Raw genomic sequence first — 25,541 nt, 5'->3', positions numbered from 1 at the left:
TCTGGGTAGAGAGCAGCAAAGAGCTGCTGCTGCAAACACACCAGGCACTGGGGACATGGGGAGAACCCCCAGCTTGGCTCTTGGGGTGGACAGATGTGGATGGAGACACTTCAACATCACCCTCTATTGTCTTCTCTGCTGCTTAGGCCGCCTGCATACTAAACATGGTTGGTCTGGACACAAGACTTAATTTAGAGAGTGAAACTACTCCAGGTGATAATTTCACTCTTGTGTGGAAATGGTGTAACTTTTTCTCCATACGTCACTAAAGACAGTATTTTATCAGTAACGAGAGAGCTTCTTTAGCTGAACTCTATACCTGTATCTTTCCACTTCCTGCTTTGTGACAATAATAATAATATTTAGCATTTATTATTAACACCTTACATCTTCAAATTCCGTTTACAGGATGAAGGCCTGGGCTTCTCCCATGAGGCTGAGAGGTATGGCAAGTGTTATCTTCTGCATTTGCAGGTGGAAAATTCAAGGCAGGAGAGGAGGTACGGCAAGATCAGGAATGGATATTGGGCTTCCTGCCTGGCCCCAGGCAGCAGCCCTCAGTGTCTCACTGTGGACCACCATCTCTGGGTTTGCTTACAAAATATTCTTATCTAGTAAGAAAAGTGATTCAAAAAAAATAGCAAAAAGTCCTTTTCCCCCTGCTCACTCATTAGGAATTTTAGCTTTCTCTTGGTGTTTTTTTCTTTATTCCTTTAATGCAATGAAAAATGTTCAGAGCAGAGACATGTTCCTTAATCCTGTACAGTGGTAATATAATCTGCATTTGTTCAGACTCATTCAACCTGAATCATCCCTGAGCACTGAAGCTGATGTGCCAGCAATTCATGGCCATAAATCTAACCACCACCTCAGTGTAAGTGCTTCCAGTTGAAACACAGCAAAGCAGCCCAGGTACAGGATGAGGACACTCATTCCTACACCTAGGAACATGTTGGACAGAAGCCTTTCCAGAAAATGTCCAGTTCTGCTTGGTTTGCTGTGCCAAAGTCAGATGTGTAGGGTTTACTGTGCAGGTACCTGAGCCCCACACACATGTTGCCTGTTCTGTCTGTTTGTCCAGGATTTGTGGACATCAGCTGTTCCAGCAGGGTCATGCTGCATCTGTGCATCTCTGATAAATTCCCCTTTTCCTCGTGGAAAAAGACTCCAGGAAGGTGGGGTGGAGGAGACATGGCCCATGGTGATGGTGGTAGTTAATTATCCAGTATCCCCGAGGGACTGAGCTGTCACCGCCACCGTTAAGGCTGGAGGAGCAGAGACACGAGGAGAGCAGCAGCACAGCCCTGCTCACACACAACGCCAGGTATCAGATGGAAAAGCAAAGTGTTTCCACTGCCAGACCCTGCCTGCAGAAGTTAGCAAGCAGGGCAGGCAGCAGTCTGGGGAAAGCCAGGGTGCACATGACATTTTTTCCCCTGGTTTTCTCCCGTTTCTCAAAACTTTCCAGGATTCTGCTCCTTTGCAGGGTGAGGAAGCCAACAGATGGCACTGTGCTGTTTCTGCAGGAGCCCAGCTTTGCTGGAGGCCAGAGACGGGATGCCTGAATGCTGGGAAAGCCTCGCACTTCAGGGAAGTTTCTCCTCATACAGAGGCACAAGCAAAGTCTCACCATGGGGAAGGATCTTTAGCCCTTCGTCCACCCTTGGCCCAAAGCACCATGCAAAGCAGGTAAGTTTGCACACAGCCTTGGGACATTATCTGTTAACAGGAAGAAGGATGCAAAACAGGTCAGTGCTATAAAAGTTCAGATTCCCATCAAGAACATTTTTCTCCCTGCACCCTCTGTGGCAGGTGCAGACCAGACCCCTCGGTGATGTGTCGGTGCCCAGCTGAGGAAATCGGTTGTGGGGAGCTGACGATTTTGGCAGGAGGCACAGGGCTCCCCAGGAGTGCAGCTGGGTCAGCTGATGGCCTTCATCTGCATCTTGACTTTAGTCCCAGGGGCTCCTGCTGTTCGGCACCAGCAGAGCAGAGCTGAGGGATGGGGTGATGCTGGGGCTGGTTCCTGGCAGTAAAACCCTGCCTGTTCTTTTTAGAAAGCTTCCCCTGTGCAAGAGTGCCCTCTATTTCACTAGTCCCGCAGGTCTGTGCTTGCTGTTCCACGAGCAGAGACACATTCCTGGCTCCAGCCATAGGTTTGTGCCTCATAGCAGCCTTGTGCAGGTGATTTAGGGTGAGTTATACCCACCACTCACTCTGCCTGTTTCCCAGGCTGAATCTCTGACTTGTTTTCAGGCCAGTATTGTGGGGTCCTGTGGAGCCATTCCCCAGTGTTCCCAGTCCTACCTGGTGGGTATCACCATCATTATTGATATGCTGGGCTCTCTTGTTTCCAGCTCCCTATTGAGCTCTAAGCCCTGAGATATGCTCCCTGTATTGATATTGTATCCCCCATTGAACAGTACCCGGGACAGGGTGGGGAAACCTGGGGCCCAAACCCAGAATTGGGGGTTGCTCTTACCCAGCAGATACATCTGAACAGGTGTCAAGGTGGGATAAGCTCAGAAACATGACCCAATTTTCTTGCCTTAAGCCACAAGACCTTTCCTAGCGAGCAGGGGCAGCAGCGAGTGCCCACCACAGCCCCACACACTGCCATGCCATCTCTCTGCCTCTCACTCCTACAATTTGCCATTCTCTTTTTCCCTCCCTCCCGCTTCTAAAACACCTCTCAAGGTCCAATCCAGCAGAGGTTTGCCGTGTTTGCTGCCAGGATCCTGAGCATCCCTGCGGAGCCACTGCGCACCCTCGAAGGACGTGCTCGGCATCGCCGCTGCGCCCACCACCCCCCGCATGCTTGACCCCACTGCCATCCAGTGCCACCTCTCAAATCACTGAAGCCAAATTAGGGTAAGTAGTTATATTAGGCTGACCTCTGCCTTGTCAATCTTTACATCATTCAAAGGCAATTTAGCCTGTTCATTCATAAGGAGAGGCTATTGATTGAATAATCTCTGTTATTAGTGTATGGGTAGAACTTGCTCTTTGTTTTATTTTATTATTGTGTGTGCTGGTTGCTTAAACCTGCTTCTGTTGTGCCCTGCTGTAACTGCCACTGCAGTTACAGTAAAGAGTACGAGCAGATACTTGATTAAGCCTTGCAGAGATTATTACAAAGCAAGGCCTCGTTCTGAATGCACATATTTCAGAAGAAATATCATAAAGAAGCATGCATGTGTGAATTCCTAGAATCTGCAAGCACAATTTATCCTTGCAGGTCAATAGCTCATATTGTCTGCTCTGCCAAATTGTTCAAACATATACAATGCTCTCAAAACATTGCTTAATTAGATTCTAGAGAACATTGACACACAAACAAAAGATATTAATATCAAGGATTTCAGCATCAAATGTAGTTTACACAGATCAAAGAACATTTTTGGTGCAAAGAGGTTATGAATGTGACAGGTTGTTACTCCACAAGTGAAGAATATGACAAGAGGGGGAAGCAGTGATCAGAGAGTGGAGCACAAAGAGGAATAAGTACAGACTCATGAGGGACGTGGGAAGATAAGGCTGCAGAAACAGAGGTAAAAGGAAGATTACTGGAGAGGCAGGGAAAACAGAAAACAGTGACAATATGCCCTAAAATGGACACAGAGCTTTTGGAAAGTATAGGGTTGTGAATTGCTGCGATGGGGTAGGATGAGACTTGTCCTCTTTCATCTTAAGAGTAAGATCCAAAACTTGAAAATGTTTATAGGCAAAACCTTCCTTGAAATTAATGGCTCAGATCTGAGCAGAGACTTGGTCCTTAGCGGGGAGCCTTTTGTGACTCAGTTGTTCGATGTGGTCTGTGTTGCTCAAAACTGCGATGAGGCAGTGAAGGGGTAAAGGAAGGGGATGTAGAGATGAGCTAAGAAAGCAGGTTGGAGTCAGAGGTGAGTTGCCAAATGTGCAGTCCTAGCCAGGCCTTAGATCTTGGGAGCAATCAGATAGGAAGGGGGACAAATATAGTTAACAATTGTCTGTCCTGAGTTTCACAAATGCTACTGAGAACAAGTGACTTATCTGCCTATACCCAGCATGGGGGAAATTGATGGTTTGCTTGGGTTATGGATGGCCTGTCCCCATCACCTTGGAATAGCTACAGTGTCTGGGAGCACCTTGGTGCAGCCTTGCTGACCCTGGGACCAGCAGGACTGCCCCAAACCTGCAGCCTGGGCTGGGAAAATGTTCAGTCTGGTCAACAGACCTTAATTCAGCTCATCCACAGCGCCTGGAACAGGAAATTACTCTCTGTGGCTACCTGGAACAGAAGCAAGGAGCTGGAAAGAAAACATGGGGATGTATGGGTAGGCACAAAGTAGCAGGCCAGGAAAACAAGCAAACAGCTAAAAGAGCAAGCCAAGGGGAAGTCAATAAAATTGACTTAAAATACATATGAATGAAAAAAATTAATAAGCCAAAGCTGTATTTAATGTCAATATTGTTGTAGTAGTCTGAGAAATCATGAATAAATAAAAGCAGATGGTGGATTGATCATCCAACACCAAGAAAGGCACTTGTGAAGGATATTTTCTTCTCAAGGCACACAGACTCATATGTGTGTGTCTCATTTACTTTAATGGAAGTCATGTTTGTAAACTCCTGTGTATTAAGAAACAGGTAAACCTCAGTGGTTAAGGCTTGTTTTGACACAATTATTTCCTTTTTCTCCTAGAAAGTATTAACTTCTGCTTCAAAAGTGTTCCACCTGCATATTACACTATATATCACAGCAACCTGCCAAATACACTGTAAATTATTCAAAAATAGGCTGACAAATCAAGGACTAGCATTTTAAAGTGTGGGTAATTTGCAGCATTATTAAAGAGCACCCTCTCCCTTCAACTTTTCCCAACAAGCACTAAAAACAAACTGTCCCTGTTGCTTCTGACAAGGGAAGGATTGCCCTTATTCAAATTCTGGCCAAGACTCTGGGACCTGCACCTTGTTCCTGAGAGACGCTGGGGGCTCTCAGAGCCAATCACATCGAGGAAGCTCAGCTCCTTGCCCAGCTTTGCATCTATTGATTTCTCCTTGTGGATAGTGCATTGTAATATCCTATTTAAAAAATTGGGAAGAAGGGAAACTGCATCACAATGAGCTACATATTCCTGGCACAGAGCGCTTGCTATTAGGCCCTGTTCCAGAAGATTGTTTAAGCATGCACTTTCTGAAAAATCTTATTTTTATTAGGCTCTTTCATTAGGTAGGTCCTTAGTTACACTGCAGGTGCAGAGACCAAGCAATTTGTCTGTCTGTCTATCACTAGTTCTCATTGCCATGGCATATAGCCCTCAGAGACTGAAACAGCATCCTTAATGTCCCTGTGAAAATGCGTTATTTGTCTTAAAAATGACAATTACTCTCCTATATGAGAGTAATAAAGAAGTGGCCAGGTACAAAATAGTCAGAGTATGCTCAATGATGTACCATTTTTATCCCAACTTTAGCTCTCCCCAACAACAGGAAAAACAACTTTTTAGTTGGGATCTGAATGGACAGTTGTGCCTAAGCATGGGCGTGGATGGTGCGTCCCACTGTTACTTTGGAAGGGAGGAGGATGTGGAGGCAGAGACATGAGAAGAGCAGAAAGGTGTCTCTGTTTTCTGGTGACAGTTTATGGTCACTTTGGGCCACTGAGCAGGCATGGTGTGAGCTGGAGGGAGCTGGTGCCCAGCTCAGGAGCAGGGCTGCTTCAAGCACACACTTGCTGTCTGCTTGTAGCATGTTGTACCATGTACTGAGCACGTTTCTCTGTGCCTTAAGCAATTCATGCTTAGGAAACCTCTGCTGTAGCCTTCAAGATGGGTTGTTTAGCCTTTTGATCCCTTCCTGAAGCCATGGAGCTGCCAGAAACATTTTGTCTGCTTAAAGTGAGTTGTTATAGAGCCTCTGTATATGGGATGGCCATCATGTACTTCGAGAGATGTTGAACTGCCTGATGAATATGATCTGATCCTGTAGCCTTGCTCCTTGGTCCCCAAGACAGTGCAGAGAAAGCCAAGAGCTTCTCTGTTTATCACTTTCACAATCTGCATCTTGTTTCAAACCTGTTTTTTTAGCCTGGGTGTTCTTCTGTTTGCACTGTGCCTATTACTGCAAGATGCAATTTATGACTTGTGCTCTTCAAGTGTTTGACAGTTCTGGTTTATCTGACCCAGGAGTTTTGTTTTTTTCCCTGGAAATGATTAGGTGGTTGTGATTTGACTTGAGGAGCTATCAGGAGGAATAGGCAAGAGGAACATTAATGGTCTGTAGGAAACTCAGGAGACCTATATCAACAGGTATTTCAGAAAGGCATTAGGGGAGTTATTGTTACAGAAAACAACTTGTAGAGCTATCAACTTGATTGCCACAGGACTCTAACCCAGCTGATAAAGTTATGTATGACCCAGGTGTGTGCTCGTGGCTGGGCAGCCCATGGCCTGCTCAATCTGTGCAAAATGCTGCCAATGGCTACTCATGGCTGTGAGCACCCTGAACACCAGCAGCATAGGGATGGGAGACCCTTGTGTTGAATCAACAGGTATGGAGATCCAGTCTTCCAGTGGAAAAGATTCCTCAGGACAAGATGCACACCCACAACACGGGTAAGGAATGGTGCTGCCTGCCAGGCAGAGGTGGAAAAGGCTGAGGGGAGATTTGGCTTATGGTTAGAAAATCCTGAAGGCAGTGGATAATCTGAATGCAGAATGCTCATTCACCAAATCCTGTAATACAAGAACAAGGGGCACTCAATTGAAAACAGTAAGAGATTAGATTTGAGATAGAAAAAAGAAAGCTCTTCTGGACACGGCAGGTAGTGAACTTTGGGAACTTGCTGCCATGGGAGGAAAAGGGGATTAGACAAACTCGTGGAACCAGCTTGATAAGTAGCAGCTAAAATCCCTGGTCAGGGATGCACCTTCCAGCATCTCTGCCAAGGCAGCTCAGCGAGCCGGGCAGCTCAAGGGATGTAGAAAGCAGCCAGGGTAGCACCCTTTCCTGAAACACCATCTCCTGCTGTGCCCATCAGAGACAGCGTGCCAGGCTGGACATCCCACCGGATGGAGCGAGCCAGGGCATCCTGCTCACTGAGCCCTCTGGCACGAGCATTCCTGCTGCAGTGTGCACGTGCCAACTTACACAGGGAGCTGCCACGTGTCCCACGCCAGGCGTGCGAAGGCCATCGCCCTGCAGCTTCTTCTGCACCACAGGGCAAGCAGCACAGCTGCTGGGGTGGTGTTTGCCCCCCATCCTTGGGGCAGGAGCTCTGCTGTCCCACTGCCCTCCATCCTTCCCATGCTGTTCCGAGCCCCAGCGATGGCAGCTGCCCGGAGAGTACCTCGCTGCTACAGCATAAGACGCATGGATCAATTAACTCAGTTGCTGGGTTTCACTTTTGAATCAATTAACTGGAACTGAAATTAACTAAAAATATCCTTTGCTTATTAACAGACTGAACTAATTGCAATAAAAGGTAAAAAAAAAAAAAAAAGGAGAAACACAGAGATGCTATTTGTCACAGCGCATCTCTGCCCTCATCTTGATTGCAAATATTCCTCATTTACTGGGCGGCCTAATGTCTCCACAGCCTCCAAATTGGTAGTGTCATCCCATGATGAGGCAGCTGTGTTTTCCACCATCACCAGCACATCCCAGCTCTGCAGGGCTGGGATGGGGCCTGTCCAAGACCCACTCTTGTATCCACCAAGCCTCCTGCCCCGGCTGCTCCACAGGGCCTGGCAGCATGCTGCACTCTTTGTCTCGCCTTCCTTCCCTTTGTTTCTGCCTTCAGTTCTTTGTTTGCCTGGTTTTCCCCTTTTTTGTTGTTGTTTGCATCCATAATTTCTCTGTTGGTCTCTCCATTCTCTTTCCTGCATGCGTGCCCCCACTGTCTCCCAGGGATTTCCACCCATCCTCCCCAGCCCTTTCTTTCTCCCCATTTCCACCGTCCTCTACCCCTTCCCTCTGTCCACAGCACTATCCCACTCCTTCCCTCTGTCTTCCCAGCTGCAATTAGAGCTAATCAGATACCTGAGCAGCTCTGCAAAGCTATTAGTGGATTCCCGCTCATCCCAGGGGAGGTGAGCAAAGCTGGACAATTAGGCTTTTCCATGCAGCCCCCAGTCTGACAAACACAATAACCAACATGGGGCAATGGGCACATCTCTGTCACCAGCAGGACCATGCTGGCCATGGCCTGGCAAACATCCCTGGCCACTCTGGGGCTCCCATGGTGGCATCCAGCACGTAGGGTGCTCCTGGGGAGCACACCTGGCCACCCTGTGCCTGCCTTTGCTCTGGATCACCCCATTTTGGGAGCCTGGGGGGTGCTTTAGGTGGGGGCACAGCCTCTCTGGCAGGGCCAATGCACAGGGTTTGTTGCAGAGAATTTCCCTGCTCGCTCTGCAGCCCAGCGCACCCCTCCTGCTGCTGGATCTATGAGCTGTGTGTGTGTTTTGTAATTAAGCAGTTAATTGCACTGGAGTTCTTGATTAGCTTTGGGGGATGGTAATGTTCTAGCAGGATGAGATGTTGTGTACAGTTCAGAATCATTTACAGAAATTGGAGCTAATTTTGCTGTCTGTGCTTATTACTGCATTAATTTAATTTGGGTTGCTTTTAGCTCATTAACACATCTAATTAATTCGTTGACATCACTATTAAGATGTCTCTTTGAAATTGGCGTCTCCAGATAATCAGGATGGAAGAGGCTGACAGATCAGGCGCGAAGCTGACTGGGAAAATGGGGAAGAAAAAAAAAAAGGGACGACTAATGAATTTTCCATCAGAATCGCACGGTTTGTCAGAGTTGGTATCAGAGAGGCAGAGACAGAGCTGGTGAGACAGAGAAAGGGCACGAGAGAGACAGCAGTGGTAAAGGGAGACCAGTTCCTTCAAAAATATGATATTTGTTAGGAGAGTAAGCAAGACGAGTGAGAGGACAATAAATATTCTTTAGTGAATCGACATCAAGGCTGCATATTTCTTAGTTAATTTTCCTCTCTCCCTGGTTTTCCATTGCAGCCTTTTGGCTTTTTCCATTTTTTTTTTCCACACTGCAAATGATTTTGTTCTCCCAGTGCTGGGGGCTTTGATGGCCCGATTGGGCTGAGGATTGTGCATTGCCCCTCCTGCCACCACGGGTCCTGCTCTGCCAGGGATGGGGGGGAGGCTGCAGGGATGGGAGACCCTCTGTGCCCTGTGCTGCAGAGAGTACGGGGTTCAGGGCATGGATGGACAATTGCAAGCAATTAAATTACAGTGGCTAAATGAGTTTGCACATACCAGCAGAGCCTCAGTATCTGGCTGTGTGGTGGCCCAGCTGCATTTGTGAAATAAAACAGCTTAGCTTAAGCCTGCCTTCATGGTGGTTGTAGCAAAAGGGAAATGCCCTATGGGTTTGGAGGGGCGGTTGTGGCTCATGGGACTGGGAGAAAGTCACAGAAAGACTTTACCAGGAGCTGCTGGTCTTGTCAGTGGGAAGGAGCCCCAGAGCAGAGGTGGCTGTGGGGCACCAAGGGCAGCCCATCTGCCATCCTTCAGCTGCAAGAAGGTAAAAACACCCTTTTTGACATTCACAGGTGACACTGAACTGGGAGCCTGGGACACCACTGAAGCCTGGGAAATCATCTGCAGGGGGTAAATGTGAGCAAACCCAGTGAAGGGGGGTTGGTAGCAAGGAGGCAAATAAGGCCTTCCCTAGGCAAGACACAAGTTTTCTGCAAATTGCAGAAAACACAACCTCTTTCTGTTCCACATTCCCTCTGACAGGTGGGATAGAAACAGTAGAAACAGCCCAAAACCCACTTCACCCATGGTTTTAGCCTTTTTGAAGTCACAGAACACACAGGTTTTCATGGTGCATGTGCAGACCTCTCCACACACTTACAATTGGTGCTGACTGACAGCAAACCAGCTTCTCTCAGTTACCTTCCACAACTCCTGATGGTTCCCTCTGGAGTCTGCGGGCAAACACATTGAAACCACCAATCCAGTTAACTCAGCACACTTCCAACCACATACTGAATGCTCCAGTCAGCATGCTTGTTTCTGGAAGCATTTGCAGTGGAGTTAGTAACATAACTACATAACATATCTACAAACATAATGTTTCCTTCCCACCATTCCTGTGCCCCTCTCCAGGGAGATGCGATGTGGATGGAGGCAGTAGAAGGAGCATTTTCACTGGGAATAGCTATCCTGCAGAAAGACTTTTGTAAAATGGCTTCAAACTAACTGATTTTAAAGCAGAAGAAAATCTCAAGTTCCAGTACAAAAGGCTGTTGTGGAGGGAGAGAATGATTTTGAAGGGTCTGTGCGTGGCAGCTGATTCCATGGGTGGACCTTGAGGGCTCTGAGATCAATGTGCTGCCCTGTTCACTGAACCCAGGCAGACCAGCCCTGTGCCCCTTGCTCCAGGGACATCCCTGTCCTCATCAGATTCATTGTCTGTGTGCCCTCTCAGGCTGGAAAAGCCAAATGGAGAAAGCAATTTTTGCCTCACAGCAATTAAAAGCTTTGCCGAGAGCGAGGGGCCGGATCACAGGCAGGAGGGAGGGACCCTGGGAGAGGAGACTCCAGGATGCCCCCAAGTAGGATCTAGGTGATGGTGAGGGGTTGCAGAGATGAAATCTCCTTCATTACTTTCTTTGCTTTGCTCAAATCTCACTTGGGAGAAGCCAGTGGTGGTGGATGGAGGTGGAACAGGGCCCAGAGCTTCTCACTGCAGGGTAAAGGTAGCTGAGCTCTGTGTTGTGCACGGTGGGATGGGCGTGGGGAGGCTCTGCACTCTCACCAGGGTTGTCAGCCTTGGAAACACATACTGTGTGTAGGCATCTACCTGGTTTTCAAAGATACCAAATCAGACTGGGGCCAAATTGTAAATGGAGGAGACTGGTTTTAAGAGCCTTTTTTCTGGCAGTCTTGGTTTGCCCCACTGCCATCAAGCACCTGGCCTGGCACCACCACTGGTGCTGTTTTCTGGGTTTTTTTCCCAGATGGAGATCAAATCCGACTCTCAGCCCACCCTAAAAGAGAGAAGGCCAGTATCACACTGAAAAGCACAGGAGTGAATTGGCTTCCTCAGATTACTTGTTTAGCAGTGCTAAAATGGAGCCTGTTTGTAGGTTTCTTCTTCTACCTGTGATTTGGGAAAAAAAACCCACCCCAGAAGTATCCTCAGTGTCTGTCTAACAAATGAAGACAAACAAGTCTTTCTCCCCTACATCACAAGGCACAGGGGCACAGAGTGATTTACTCCAATTCTGAGCTGCAGTTTCTACCTGGGGAGGAGAAGTTTGCTTAAATTCCTATTCAATTTCATTCAAGGGAAGAATATTAGAAACTCCACTCTTTAGCACTTCATTAAACACTTTAGTTTAATAGCATCCTCCAGGGAATCCCAATCTGGACCACGTGAACCAGGAGTAAACAGCTGCATCAATTAACCCCATAATCTCAAGGGTGCTATTAGAAGGTGAGATACCCTTAGAAAGTGCATATGCCTGCAATTAGGCTTAAAATACTTATGTGTCAATAGCCTTAGTTATTTGTGCTCTCTGCTATTGATCTTGCTTATGTTTTCCACATTAAACAGTCTTTCTTACTTCATCAATAAATTAAGTGCTGTTTAGATTTATTCACTTTTTCTATTAAATGGTGCAAACTCCTGAGCTCCTGGCCTGGCTGTATCTGAGATGAGGGGCTTTAACCCTCTTCACTGGCAGCTCCATCTTGCTTTTGTTTCAGGAGCTGGGGGAAGCAGCAGTGGGAAAAGAAATGCAGGAGCTGCTGGTTTGGGTTGGCCATTAGCAGAGCTCAGGCAGGGAAAAGGAGGTGTTTGGGCTGGGTTTGCTGGATATGCCATTTTATGTGTTTGTTTTTCCTGCCTAGATCAGATTTGGAGGAGACCTCAGAGAGGGCCAGCTTTCCACACCATCAACGTAACAGAAATGTTTGAGTTTCTGCCACAGAGGAATTTGAGGAGGAGACACGATCTACAAGACCATGTAGAACATGCTCTTCCTGGCTTTTCTTCGCAGTAAAAGGCTTCAGGAAGAGCTTTAAATCTTCTGAAATGGCAACCAGCCAGGCAGGGAGCCTGCTCTTTTTCTTCCTCATATTTTCCATCAGCTTCATTACTGATTACAGCCCCTCCCTTCAGACCATTTGGCCCCAAAACAGGTGTGTGCATAGAATGTGACTGTGCTGTGTTGCTGGCTGGAAGCTGGGACCACTCCGGGACATTCAGGTGCTCCAGAAAGGTGTGAAACAGTGGAGAGACCTTTCCTGCAAAGCAGGTTGAGAAGAAGGCTTGAGGAGGGGGAAAGTTTTATGCTGTTTATTTTTTGTAGCTAGAGTTTTAAGTCCTAATTCTCACTTGTATGGGAATGGACCAAGGCTGGGGCCCTGCTGCAGGGTAAGTGCTGTGCTGAGGGTTGAGCACACTGAATGAAACAGCAGCACTTGCCAAGGGCTGGTGGCCTCATACGCTGAAAATATCTACTGTCCTTTTCATTCTTTAACTTTTTCAAGTGACTTTTCTTGTTTTCAACACCTCCCTTGGAGACCTGATGCCTTTCTATAAGGAAATTGTCCAAGATGCGGCACTTAGGGACATGGTTTAGTTGTGGAGTTGGCATTGCTGGGTTAACAGTTGGATTCAATGATCTTTTCCAACCTAAAGGATTATGTGTTTATCTTCATGGAAGCAATTCTGGAAGCAATTTTTTTTCCCTCTGGCCATCCTGACTTTTTTTGTGTTATGCTCAATGAATGTTGTGGTGTTTCATTAGAAGCATGCCTGAAAAAAAGGAAAACTTGGGGCATTTAAAAGGACAGTCTTTCAGATAGTTTGCATTGTTAAGTTTGCTGTTCCCTGCCCGTCTGGTGTGTATCAGTGCATGCAGGATTTTATTTTTACCCAGGCATTCCTGACCGGAGGGAGGCCGGCAGGCCCTTGTTGTTGCAATTAAACCATGTGCTACTTTCCATAACTCATTAGCCCTTTAGTTTCTGGATTAATTCAATGTGCAAATAACGTCACAAATTGAATATTAGTAGACTTCTATTGAGGATTAAGCGGCAGTAAAAGCATATCACTGTGTCTTCATTTTGCTTTGTACGACTGTGGTTTGTCCGGCGTAGCAAGTGGTTAGTTAACTACCCAGTAACTCACCACCTCCTTTCCTCTCCTGGTTTGTCATGTAATAGCCCAGAAACTAGAAGATAAAAACAACAACTGTGCATGTGAAAGTGAAGGTACAACAAAAGAATCACTGCGCAGTGTCCTAACTCCTTTTTCAGAGGAGAGCTTTGCATGAGGATGGCCCCAGCTCTTCTACAGCTGCTCCCACAAACACCCAGCAGCACCCAACAGCCCACAGTCAGCTAATGGGCTGTACTTGCTCCAAGTTAAACATCTCACCTGTGTCATAGCATGGATTTTGCAATGGATTTTATCACCCCCGATTCTTTTCAGATACACAGTTGGGGTGGGATTGCTAAAACCAGTCGGAGCATTCCTACTGTTGCTCAGAGATGAAGAAGAAAAGCAGGTTTTGGAGGGGTTGCAATGTCCCATCCCAGTCAAAGATCTCTGTGAGGACCCCCAGCACCTGTCCACGAGGGTCCAGTTGTGGGTTTGGGACCCACGGTGGGTAGTGCCAGGCCAACATGAGCCCAAAGCTTTTAACTTCAGACAAGTTGATGTGGGGAGGATGGCTCCATGACATGAGAACTTTTAAGGCATTGCAGAGCAAAATGGGTGCAGCTTTCTTTTAATGCACTGAAGTAGAGGCAAATTTCAATCTAATAATGTAAAGCAGCAATAACCATTATAATTAATTTATATAAAACACATTATAAAATTACACTTGATGCATTTAAATCCCATCCAGGAGCAGTGCTCGTTTTCCAGTTAAGCTATGGGCTGTGCTAAGGCAGACGGGGAAAGAGGTATTTCAATATGTCTTATAATTTTATATTCTTTCTAATATCTCTCATGCTAATTTCATTATGCAACACAGTCAGCACAGTGATGTAATTATTGAAAAGTAATTTTGCAATAAATGGATTTAAATGTGTTCAAGTCCACTGTAAATTCAATCTCTTGGTAAAGGTGGATTGAACAGGCAGGAAAAAGGGAGCAGGGACGTCGCTGGGTGAAAACTGAGAAGTCTTGAGCATCCCATGTCAAGCATCTGCTTACACCAACTAATAACATCCACTTCAGATGGAGACCAGTCTCAGAGTCAGCTTCCCTCCCTTTGAGTCCCCAAAGCTGCTCCTTGCAGAGGGCACTTCCAGCCTTCACTGTGGGGGAAATTTCGTGTCAGTCAAGTCTCCTCCCAGAGCAAGGCACTGCCTTTGCTGGGTCTGTGCTTCTCTCAGCAAAGTGGGTCCTGTGTGGGTGTCTTAGTCTGGATTAAGGGCTCAGTTACTGGGCAGGGACATAAAGATATTCTTCTGCATAAGACATGGGAGATGGGATTTCTATTCCTGGCTCTGTCAGAAACTTCCTATGTGATACTGGGCAAGTAGTGTATCATCTCTGTGCTTCCATTTCCTCATGTGCACAATAGGGATAAAGAGTGCTTCCCCAGCTCATCGGTGAAATTAATGTAACATATGTAAAGTGCATGTATATCCCCAGATGAAAGGTGCCATTGTAATAATATTCAAATTATTATGGAAAATAGATAAAACGACCAACCCCAGCTAAATGATCGTCTAGCTTTTCACCAGATTCATGAGATCCACGCTAAATGTGATAAGAAAATTTCAGATGTCAAGTGGTTTAGAGTCAGCCTCTGCTCATGAAACAGAGCTGGCTGTGCCTTTTAAGTGGAGGATGAGACAGCAAAGAATTTGGGGCTGGGAAAGTTGTTGCTGTGGTTAAGCTGCCCAGGTTTATTGGATACCAGCACTGCTGAAAGGTGTGTTTGTACAGGACCAGGACTCTGCCATGTAAGCAGTACCCATGTTCTTGGCATTAGGGTTGTGTCTGGGCAAGGCTGGTAGCACGCAGACATTTGTGTGTTTTCTCTGAAACAAATGTACCTCCTGGAGTTCCCTTTCATTGGGAAGGAGGTGCTGGCTTGGCCTCTTGAAAGAGCCACGTTTGGGATCACTGAAAAACCAAGCTCAGGGCACATTTGACTCCAAAACTGATGCACCCGGGCTCTTCTGGCACCATTGTATAGTTGCCCAGCACCAAATGCTCAATTATAGACAAAATTGAATTTACAATTTGCTTTTGGGCAATGTGTAAATTGGCCCTTCATTGATTATTAATGAAGTGCTAATTGCTCTTTGCAACCAATTTTTATGCAAATGCTATTAGTGCTATTTGCACAATTCTGCAATTTACAGTTTTACATTTGCAATGGCCTGGTGAAAAGATGTGAAAAGATGACAGCTTGTCCTAAAAGAAAACAAGAAAGGGAGGGGGGAGGATATGGCAAAACTTGTAAAACTTGGAGTAGCAAAATAACACAATTAGGAATGAGAAAACATAAAAAAACCCCAAACCAACAAAACATGAACAAACAAACTCTCTCTCTTTATTGATTGTTACAGATTCAGCGTTGACAGGGGTTGTTCTGAATGTAACAGGATCCCATGGCAGATGTAAACCAGACTCCAGGCATTTTCTGCGTGTTTCACCGAGGAGGTCAGTGTATGAATTTGCCTGTGAAAACATTGATGAGAGGCTGCCAGCATTACCCATTCAAGAACCTGGAGCTTTTCTTGGTGCCAAATGACGTGGTGTTAGTTTGTGAATCGAGCGTGGGCAGCTGCTGAGCTGTTTTGGCGCAGAGCTCCCCTCCAAGGTAACACCTCTCCCCTGCGTGGGGCCAGGAGCTGAGTGCTCTGCATCATCTGCCCTTGGCTGGTGTGAACCCACAGCCTTCCTGCCCTCCTTTACCATCACAATGGGCTCCTTTAGACCTCCCTTTGTTTCTGCATCAGAGTAATACCTTGTAGATAGTGCAGGGAGTTATATTTTATCTGAATCCTGCAAGATGGGAGTGCTGTGGGTCTCACTTTGCTAGCGGGGAATGAGAGTTTCCAGTAAGGACTTGTTTGCAGCTCCCATTTCCTTAGAGGCTCTAGGTGTTGCTACCTGCTCTGAGGCTTCACGGGAAGCCTTTGGTGGAGTATAAGATCAGATTCAGCTCCAAGCTGTTCCCTGATTGCTTCTCCTATATCAGACAAACTTTTCAGTGAACTTCACTGCAAGGTGGGGCAGCAGAGTGGCCTCATCTGCTGCTGGGGGGGGGGGGGGTAGATGTTGCTGGTGGCACAGGGTTTGCTGAGTCCCTAACAGATTGTTTCTTAATTTGGATAGGGGCAAGTAGTCATCACTAGGATCCAGAGGAGGAGGAGGAAGCAAGTGAATCACTGCCCAAGTGTGTTACTCCCATCCAGATGTCCCTAAGGGCATAGAATCATCGAATGGCTTGGGTTGGCAGGGACCTTAAACATCATCTAGTTTCAACCCCTCTGCTATGGTTGGGGACACCCTCCACTAGCCCAGGTTGCTCCAAGCCCCATCCAACCTGGCCCTGAACACTTCCAGGGCTGGGGCAGCCACAGCTTCTCTGGGCAACCTGTGCCAGGGCCTCACCACCCTCGCAGGGAAGAATTTATTCTCAATATGCAATCTAAATCTGCCCTCTGTCAGTTTGAAACTATTTCCCCATGTTTTATCACTACCTCCCCTTGCTCACAGTCCTTCTCTGGCTCTCTTGCAGACTCTCTTTAGACACTGGGGGCAGGAGCAGTTGGCCCATACCCCGGGCTCATGGCAGAGCATTTGATGCAAGCAAAGGTCTCTCTGCTGCCCCATTGCCATGAGCAGCTGCCCCTGGCAGGGCTTTCCCATGGTGCTGTCTGGAAAACCACTCTCTGTCTCCTCTCTTTCCTCTGGCAGCAGCACAGGAATTCTGCTACAGCTGCAGGGATCGCTGCCGGCTGCCTCACTTTTGCTGGCAGCACAGAAGGATTTCCTCTTGCTTTGACTGCAGCACGGGTTGTTTCTCAGTGGGATGCTGCTCCTGGCTGCCCCTGACGTGGTTACCGAGGGTGCTGTGGAAGCCGCAGGCACAGAGGACAGCTGGAGCCAGCGTCTGTTTTCCCCATGGAGCATCGTGCTGTGAGGCCCCGCACAGACACAGCGTGGCACTCTTTTCCAGAGCACCGTGCCTGATCCCGCGCCAGATCCCATCCCTGACCTCGCCAGCAGAGTGAGGCGGCCCCGGTGCTTTCCCAACCCCACTTGCCCCCGTGCATACCCCACGCCAGCCCCCCTGGACACTCCAGCCACTCTCAAGCCTGAGGCTGGTGCTCTGCTGGACACCAGAGTCAGAGACCTGCAGCTGCCTGAGCCACCCCAGGGCTCAGCCCCAGGACTGTGTTCAGAGGATGCTCAGAGCATGATGTGTGTGCCTGTGCATCATGAATGTTTTGTGGAAAGACCAGCCAGGAAATAGTTTACAGGGGAGTATAATCTTCATTTTTAATCCTAGGAGAACTGTTTGCATGTGACTTGGAGGTACTGTTGATTTCACTTGGTGTTGGGGGATATAGTCTGCTTTTTCATGGTGGACGTTGCCCTAATCTAAACGAGGATCCAGATGTGACAGCTGAGGCTTCAGGAGATGGAAATGCAACCAAACCAATCCAGAGGAAAGAGACACCCAGCCACCTCTCCCCCAAAAAGCCCTGTTGGTGCCTGGGGTAGAATATGCATTGTACCCAGGAAAGAGCTTTTTCAGCCTAGAAAAACCCAAGGAGCTGAATTTGGCCTTGGCCCAAGGTGGCTGGTGATGTTGGATAAGTCTCCTGGTACTTTATGGTGAGTGCAACAACACTCATAGCCCTCCAGGAGCAACGTCCTGGAGGCAAACAGCTTCGGGCAGCCCACGGGACCACCCAAAAGAGAGGGACCAGCACTGCTCTCCCCACTCCAGGAGAAGGATGGTTGCAGCTTCAATTTAAATAATTGTTACCAGGGTTTCAGCAGTGACTCATTGGTCTTCCCTTGTTAGCAGGGAACTATCTGGGGACACACCCTGCTCCATGTTGCCAAGGCACTTTGATCAGAGGGACTTTCCGCACCTCCTTCTGCTCCTTCCTCTCACCTTTTTATTTTTTTCCAAAATAGCCCTTGCTTGGCAGAACATCTCAGCTCTGTGGGCACAGACAGGGTCCAAGTGCACAGGGCTGACTGCACTCCAAACTCTACTCTGCTGTGGCAGCTGGACTCTTGAATTTTTGCTCTTAGTTTTAACAGAGCTGGGGAAGAGATTGTTTTGCTGGACCACTGAGCATCTTGTGGATTAATCCATACAGCCTTTTCACCAGGATGTCATCTGCATCCTGAGGTCCCAGCAAGGCAGATCAGTGTTTGGTTCACCTTGACCAGGTGGGCACCTTGAGGAAGAGCAAATATAGGATGGTGAGACAGGAGTGGAATGAACTCATTTAAGATGTTTTAATTTTCAGAATCCTTCCAGGCTTAAAGCATGTTTTCATTTTCAGTATTTTCTTCTGTTTCCTTTCCAACAACCGGTTTGGAAGGCTGTTCTACCAATGAAATAGGAACAAAATTTTGTTTTCCCCCACTCCTTGACAGTGGCTATCTGCCATCAGCAGTGGCAGTCTGGGCTAGGTTTGTTTAATTCATCCTTAGTCTCCAGGCAGCACAGGGAGGCTCAGGAGATGGAGGAGGAAACCTCTTCTCCTATATAAGAACGTTTCCTTCCGTGTGCTGCTGGATTTTGTTGTCCATAACAAAGTCCCTCCTCAGCATGGAAAACAAAACCCAAGAAGAAACTACGAACCTCATCTTTCGGGACCAGCGTCCTAGAAGGACCTCACTTTAAATCCCCCCGCCCCCCCAAAATTTGAGGAACATGTATTTTAAATGCGATGTTATAAAAACGTGGTAAATATTTAATTTTATTTTTATTAAATACTAAATTGATGATGGCTGACACTTTATTAAAGTGTCAAAGTGAGTGTTCCTACATTCTAATTACTTATTCTAACAAGGAGGCAGCCTCGTCGGGAGCCGCGCGTGCCGGCGCGCGCAGGCGAGGGGCGCTCCTGTTAAGTAACACCTATTAAACTATCATTTGCACCTAGAGGCATCTCATTAATATCTCAACTGGTGAGACTGCGCTGCCAGTGCCTACCTGACCCGGGGCGTTGACAGGAGAAATGGCTCCGGGAGGCCTTTCCTCGCTCCAGGCTTTCCTGTACAAATAATTCCTATAAAATTAATAACGACTATTCCACTTAATTGAATTCCTGATAAATGAAGATTCTTCCAGGCCCCTGTTAAAAGCATCCAAGATGCAGGAGGAGCACTGCACCGCATTCTGGGGACAGTTTTGTTCTTCCCCTCTCTCCCATTCTTGCTTCCTTTGTCTCTCCAAGCCTCTTTCCACCCTATTCATGTCTCCCGCTACTGCCTCCTTATCACTCTTTCCCTTCATTTCCTGACCATGCCTTCTCTTTTCTGCAGCAGTTTCCTTTCTGATCTCCCATTTGATTCCCTTCCACTTCTCTGGCTCTGCCTGGATCTATATTTATGGCTACTTATCTTGATGACTAATTTTCCTTCTAGAGCCTTCTTCTTCTTTCCTCTCTTCTCCTTCCATCTTAATTTCCCTTACATCCCTCTTCCATCTGGCTCTTCATCTCATGAGTAAGACCTGTTTCTCACAGGGTTCCTTCCAGGCCCTGAAATGGTTGTCTTAGAGGAATCTCCTCGCTGATGTGAGATCCCTGTTGGATGAGGTTGTGGCATTCAAGAGCTGTCCGGTCACCAAGATGATATGTCCTCCCCCAAAGTGGAGTCTGTCACCCTCAAAAATTTGTGGAACATGCATTCATCTCACCTTCCCCATGGATGGAGAGATACCTGTGTGGAGAACAGATTGTCCTCAAGACAGAGTTCATATGACCACGACTTGGATGCCAAATCATTACAACAGAGGTAAGGGGCCCTCTGTGAGGGACATGCTGGAGATTTAGGGCTTTCTGTTGCCTTGCAGGGCTTCCTTTAACATCATTTGCTCTGTTCCTGACAGTAAAGGAGCTGCCTTGTTACTCTTATCTTGTGCAGCTGCACTACTGGCACTGGGGTTTGTTCATAAGTTACTGGGGTTTGCTTTTGTCATTCCTTCAATAAATATAAAAATAACCACTAAAAAATTCCATTCTATTTTTATTTTATTCCAATTAGAAAAACAAACTTGAAACTAGACTTAATATTAAAAACACTAACTCGAGATTCAAAGCAAGCAACTTAAAAATAAATAAATACATAATGGAAAAAATATCATTAAATAACACATGAATAACAAGTAATGGGATTTTAATCTTCTTGCCAGGCGAGGCTACTCCTTCAGCACTAAAGGTGACTCACAAGCAGCACCACTCTGGGAAAGTTAAAAGTGATAATTCGACAAGACTAGAGGATTGTGTGGGACTCAAAGGGATGAAACAGCCTTGCAGGGGCTCTCCGTCCTCTGTCTCTTAGTGATGAATGAAAGTGGAAAGCCAGATCAATTCAGAGCTGCTGAAAAATAAAAGATGATCACGTCTTCATGAACACCCAGGTAGGCTGGAAATCACTGCCCTGCGATGCCGGGATGCTGAAAGCTGAGCAGAGTTCAAAAGGAGGTTCAGCATTTTTATGGATAACTATATCCAGACTTGTGGGAATTATTTTATATACACATATATAAATCAAAGAAAATAACAACACCCTGTGAAGGGGCCTGGAGAACATCTCTGTCTGCCTGCACCAGGATTCAACTAACCATCGAAGTCGATTACTCTCAAAACAGGGTTTCTTCCACCAACTTCTGCTGCCTCCAGTGGTGGAGCTGAGATGAAACCTGAGACCTCTGGGGCATCCAGAATTGGGACTGTTGTGCTCGGAGTTTGCACTCGAGTAGTGTGTTTCTGCTCACATAGTTCTGTGGAGACATCCAGAACAGATTGAGATGAAGATGTGAAAGGAAGAGAATAAGTCAGGGATGGAAAAGATTGGTCTTATGGTGGCAGTGGGAAAGCCAGAAGGGAGGAAGGAGAATATATGAAAGGAGAAGCAGGTGGAGAAAGAGAAGGAAAAGGATTTATTTTGGCAGGTAGTAGTAGGATGTCAGAGGCCAGTTCGGCCAGATGAGAGCCTCCCACTGAAATCCAGTGGCAGTTACTTGGGGCAAGTCTTTTGCAAAGTATCAAACAAAGCAGAAAAACTGATTCTTTTGATTAGAGCAAATTGGTGTTGGTACTGGGCTGGTGGGTGAGCTAGGAAACCAGAAACTGGCAAATAGGAGCAGTGAAAAAGTGAGGCAGGAAATAAGAAAAATTTTATGTAAGCAAAGGAGAAGCGTAGAGAGCATCTGGACTGATCAAACTGTATGTGTGGGGTGGTTTACACATTTTAGTCTAAAGGAAGTGACAACCCACAGTTGTGAAGACTGGAAGAGGAGGTACCTACTGGTGAATTTGCTTCATGTGCAGAGAGGACAGGCAGGAGTGGCAGGAGCAGGGACCAGGCACCGTGTTGCCTTCCCCATCTCGCAGCTGGTCATTGCTGTGGGTATAATTTAAGGCAGAACTTGGGCTTTCTTACATATTTCACTTAACTCCCTTGTTTTTAATTGATCCTGTTATGGGCATTTCAACCATTTCATGAGCCTGTGGTGCCCGGTTTCCCAGGTCAGAGGGAGGTGAGTGCTGTTCCTCTGCCAGAGGGGAAGGCAGTGCTGCCTGTGGGATGGAGAGAGGTCTCTGAGTCCATGTTGAACATGGGTGCACCTTGTAATATTTCTACAGCAGCTTTGTCTGCCTTGGTTCACCCTTCATTTCTCTCCAGCATCCCTCTTTCTTTTCTCTGTTTAGAAAGTCTATATACTCCTGGCTTTTGCAGGAGCACAGTCTGCTCTCATTTGCATTTAGCTCTGACACCATCTCAGCCAGGAGGCGAAGTGGGGCTTCAGTGTGTCCCTTGGCTGAAGGGATGGGTTTGGGGTGGCTCAGAATGCTGGATCTCCCTGTCCCCATTGTGCAGGCAGGGTCCCCAGGGCTGGCACACACTGTTTGGGCAGCAGGACTGCAGCAGAGCACGGGGCAGAATGCTGCAGTTTGGGGTGCAGGACTGGGGTGCCATGTCCTAGTGGGCAGTCAGGTGTGTGTCCCACTGCTTGCACGGCAGTGTATGGGCCAGGCTGGTCAGAGGTACAGCTGCCCGGCCTCAGATCAGTGTTTATTTTTCAGGCTGAAAGGAAGCTTGTGATCCCAAAGCCCTCTGTGTTTAGCCAGACCTCTCATTCACTTGCAAAGGAAACCCATGTCAGCCGCTCCCCTTTGTCTCCCCTGAGCTATTGCTTTGAATCTGAAAGGATTGGGTGCAGATTTCAAGGGATGTTCAGACAAAGGCTGTTTGAACAGCACTTGTGTAAATAATCCATGAAAAACTCTTTGAATAACGTCAATGAAATTTTCTCTGAATTTGCTATTCTTTTTCTCCAGTGGCAGAAAGAAGTGAAAGTCAGGAAAGGGAGGAGAGTCAGAGGAAGGGAGGGAGAAAGGGAGGAAAGGGGTGGGAGAAGGACTGACACTTTTTTCTCTCTGCCAACTTCTCTCATTGCCAAGAAGTAGCTTGGCTTAGAAAAAAAAAAAATCTCTGTTATCTTCACAGCTTTAGGAATAATTTCATAAGGGGCCTCTGTGTCCTCAAACTTCTCCGTACATTAAATGTAAGGGGACACCCTAGTATTTTGCACAGCAAGAGTAATGTCGAGCCAGTTAATTATTAGCCGTATGGTTTAATGTTCACTTGCTGTACATATGCACGAAACAATTCCCCTTTAGCACGTCGTTTAGTTTGCATTAAAATGGAGATAATTGTTTTGATGCCAAATGTTCCCGTCCCGCCTCCCCCATCCCTCTTCATACAATTTATACAAATTATAGCCTCAAACAAGAGGGACAAAAAGTCTTTGATTTGGTTCCTTTTGAAGATATCCAAATTGAATCGCGTGCTGAGTTTGGGGACACCTTAGCCAGGGCTGGGCGAGGAGGGGGACAGGGGGGATCTGCGGTGCCTCCCCCGGAGCGACCTGGGGTGGGACGGGGAGGCTGCGCCAGCTCGGGGAAGGGGCTGTGGGAGCTCTCGGCTTCTTCGGGAGCCGGTTCAGTGGATGTCCAGGAGATGGAGCAGTGTTTCTGTGGCCTCTGCCGCCGGTGCCCCTAACGAGCCAGTCTGTCTGAACTCGGAATGAATTTTGTTCCCTTTTCATCACTCTCTGATGTCCAGCTGCTCCTGTCAACACCTTCTTATAGCATGTAATTCATCGCTCAGAGTGACAGCTGGGGCCGTGGGGCTGGGACCAGCTCCTCCTGCCATCGGCTGCACCCAGAGAGGGTCCCTGGCCAGAGCAGGGGCTTCCCTCGCCCCCTCCCCGCACCTGGGGCTCACAACTCTCCAAAGGATTCCCCAGACAAACCCGGGAGCAGCCTGGCTCGCCCTGAACCCCTCCTGCTCTCACTGGGGAACTTCTGGTGGGGGCTTTGTGGGGAGCATCTTCCAGCCCCCCTCCCCAGTGGGTGCTGCGGGGCTGGGGGAGGCTGAGGAGAAGGCAACGAGGCAGTGCTGCGAGGAGGGAGGATGGCCGAGGCTATGCCGGCAGCTCCTGCAGGATGCAAAGCCACGTGGGCTGCGACCACCCAGTCCTTTTATTCCCGGGGTTTAACTTATTTTGATTGTATGTCAAAGCAGGAGCAACCTTGTCCTCAGATTTATGGGCTTGCACCCAAATAACGAATAGTGGCTGTCACCCCCTGCGTCCCCAAGGCACATCTGACATGATGTTTTGCTAATGTGCACAAAAACATGCAGCTTCCTTTTGTACCAATCCCCCTACCCAAATGTCCTCTTCCTACCAGCCAGTTTCTGATAATTATCCTCTAACTCAGCACTTCTGCCTTCAATTCTCCCCCCGTACCTTCCTGCCTTCCCATAATTTATTCTATATTTCACCCATTTCTTGTCCTCATTTATAATTCTTCTTTATTTTATTACTTTGCATAATTTCCTTTTAGGATTTGTCATAAAATAAATTCTGCCACTTCTGTCTTCTCACTTCTGCTCTCACTTCTGCTCTCCAGAAGCCGTTTCCAATGCCTGTGCTGGAGTTACCCCAGTCTTGGAGGATCAGAAAACAACCTTAGTTTCAGAAAGGCCTTCTCAAATGTGTCAGCATCCTGAACAACATCCGCAAAGCAGATCCTGAGTATAAATCCAGGGTGAACCTCCAGCCAGGTTCTTTTGCTGTGGTGAAATGCTGACATGGGCAGAATTATCATCATATGATTGACCTAACCTGAGTCAAAAATACTGATGACTAAGGGAATGAGGAAGCTGAGGAGAAAAACTGCTGACATATTGATGTCCAATCTGTCCTGGAACGTAGGAAAGCACGTGGGGAAACTGAGGCACAGAGATCTAATCCAGATTCTCCAAGGTGTGAGATGCTTGGCTCTCTTTAAAATCAAAGGGACAGAGACATCTGACATTTTTGACAGTTTGTGTCTGATTCACCCATTTAAGGTCACACAGGACACTTGTAGAAAGGTAATAAAGAAAACCGAATGCAAATTTTCTGTGGTTCATCCCAGAATCTGAATTGTTTAGTTGAAATGTGACCCATCATGAGGAAGAGCAGAGGGCTTGGATAAGCTGTTCTATGTTTCAGTGAACTCCATCTCCTAGGAAAATAGAAACTATTTATGTGGAGTTAGAGTCCAAATGCTATTGTCTGCTGGTACATTTCCTGGAGAAGAAGGTGAACCTACCACATCCATTGATCAGCCCCAGATGCATGAATTTCCAGTTACCTTCATCGAGTGGAAATATGAAATTTGCTCACCAGCTTCTGTGCAGGGTGGAGGATTTGGGAGAACTATAGGAATACTGATTCATGAATCATCCTTGCTGCCCGGATACAGGGAGCTTCCAGAACATGAGCTTGTGATGAGGCTCCCTCACCCTTGGAAAGTCCTTCTAGAGAGGTCTTGGATCCAGGAAGGACCACTTCCACGAGAGGCAGTAGAGCTTCAATGCAGAAATGAGATCTGGAGGAGGAGGAGATTACACTCAACAGAGCTAAAACCCAATCAAACCCCATCCCTGGTAATGTGGGCATCCCCTTGGAAGCACCTTTTCCCCTGCAGACACAAAGAGATCCCATTCCACCACACCCTTGCAGCAAAGTTTGTAGCTGTTCCTGGAGGTGGGTATTCAGGGAACCACGAATCTGTGGTTCATTTCATTTGTAAGTGCGAGTGTCCTGCCAGGAGACTATAGGAACAAATGAAAGCACTTGCTCTGTGCCCCAAATTTGCAGTAGTTTCTCCACTGCAGGTATCTTACCTGCCCTGAGAACTCTGAAGTTGTGATGTCAAGTGCTAAGGTTCATGAACACTTTTGAAGGCTCTTTTTGAATGAACTCAACCTAAAA

The sequence above is a fragment of the Corapipo altera genome, unplaced genomic scaffold, assembly GCF_003945725.1.
Source record: "Corapipo altera isolate COAL_440 unplaced genomic scaffold, ASM394572v1 104, whole genome shotgun sequence".
Classification (NCBI taxonomy): domain Eukaryota; kingdom Metazoa; phylum Chordata; class Aves; order Passeriformes; family Pipridae; genus Corapipo; species Corapipo altera.
Note: the sequence above shows the minus strand (reverse complement) of the source record.